The sequence below is a fragment of the Sorex fumeus genome, unplaced genomic scaffold (genome assembly GCF_029834395.1).
Source record: "Sorex fumeus unplaced genomic scaffold, SorFum_2.1 ptg000075l, whole genome shotgun sequence".
In the NCBI taxonomy this organism is placed as follows: Eukaryota; Metazoa; Chordata; class Mammalia; order Eulipotyphla; family Soricidae; genus Sorex; species Sorex fumeus.
This window is the reverse complement of record NW_026606132.1, coordinates 5,516,919-5,518,745: the sequence shown is the minus strand read 5'-3', so window position 1 is coordinate 5,518,745 and position 1,827 is coordinate 5,516,919. Positions and strand designations below refer to the sequence as shown.

General features: G+C 36.5%; 1 pseudogene; it reads left to right on the top strand.

The window, feature by feature from the left end:
• The first annotated feature begins 294 nt into the window (after positions 1 to 294).
• Positions 295 to 394, top strand: LOC130038489 (uncharacterized; annotated as a pseudogene).
• The last annotated feature ends 1,433 nt before the right edge of the window (positions 395 to 1,827 follow it).

The following is a 1,827-nucleotide window of genomic DNA, read 5'->3' as shown; positions in this document are numbered from 1 at the left end:
GGATGATGAAATGAAATGAAATGAATGTTGGTATTCATAGTTAACTTCTGTCTTTGTACTCAGGAATCACTCCTGGCAAGGCTCTAGGGACCATATGGAATACCAGGGATAGAACCAATGTTAGCCACATACAAGGCAAGAGCCAACCTGCTCCAGCCCCTGCAATTTTAGTTTTAAGTGAAAAATTCAATTTCTAGGAAGTACAGCAACAGTAGATAGTGCTGACACCATTAATTAGTAAGAATTTCCAATTGTCTACAATATTGAACTATTAATACCATATGCCATGTGTGCTTGCTTTAGCAGCAAATATACTAAAATTGGAATGATACAGAGATTAGCACGGCTCCTGAACAAGGATGGCACACAAATTCGTTAAGCATTCGATATTTTAATTGCCACATTATGATGCAAACTATGCTTCTCTGTGATAATTATAAAAAAATTAAATACCATACCACATTCAAACTTTCTTCCCAAGATGGAGTTGTCTGTGATGTAGTTTGTATTTCCCTAGAAAATAAAAGACAGCATTACTATAGTTTGCCTATCTGAATGAAAGGATGTAACTGAATACAAATGAAAGTACATAACAGAATACATACAAATTATCAAAATATTATTTCAAAGTACACTACTCATGTTGCATACATTACTTCAATTTTGTATCCATATCTTCTCCTTTAAAGGCAAGAACTTAAGAATTAACAGAATACCACTTCCTATGGGTTTTCCAAAGTTTTATTTTAGTTATACCTTTCATATTATTCACTGGAATACGGAAAAGCTGGAATATAAACAAATCTCTAAACAAGTACCTGATTCTTCATTTTCTATCACTGTACCTGATTTATTACTTAGATATCAAAGTAATTCAAATTTGTGGGAACTGATTGTATGAGATACCTTGCATATTTCTTCACTGAAAAGGAAAACATCAAGCATTCTGTATTCTACTATTATTTCTACCATTAATACTTGATAACAAGAAATATAACTCACAGTCCAAAACAAACTAAATATTTGCAATATGGATTTGCTTAAGTAAATGACAGCACAAACATGATTTAAATCTAGTTATTGACATCAAAAACATAGGTTAAATATGCACTGTAGCACTGTCCTTCCATTGTTCATTGATTTGCTCGAGCGGGTACCAGTAACATCTCCATTGTGAGACTTGTCATTACTGTTTTTGGCATATAGAATGTGCCACGGGGAGCTTGCCAGGCTGTGCCGTGAGGGCGGGATACTCTTGGTAGCTTGCTGGGCTCTCCGAGAGGGATGGAGGAATCGAACCCAGGTCAGCCACATGCAAGGCAAATGCCCTACCAGCTGTGCTATCGCTCCAGCCATGGAGCGATAGGTTGAATATAAAATGGGAAATTATATGCTATTTATATAAGAATTAAAAAGATTATTCAGGGACCAGAAAGATAATACAGTGGGTAAGGCACTTGCCTTGCACAAGGTTGGCCTGGGTTCAATCTCTAGTACCCCACATGGTCCCCCAAGCCCACCAGATGTTATCCTTTAGTACAGAGCCAGGAGTATGTCCTGAGCACAGCTAGGTGTATCCCCCCCAAAACAAGGAAGAGGTACTAATACAGATGTTCACCAGAAAGTTAATAGCATCTATCAATGGGTATTTTTTCCCTCTCTTTGCACTTGATCATATTATTTGACCTTTAGACAATACACAGCTATCACTATTTACATGGACTTTTTTCAAAATAATCCACACATGGGAAGAAATTCTATGCCCATGAACTAGAAGACTTAATAATAACATGCAAATAGTACCCAAAGTAATCTATAGCTGCAGTT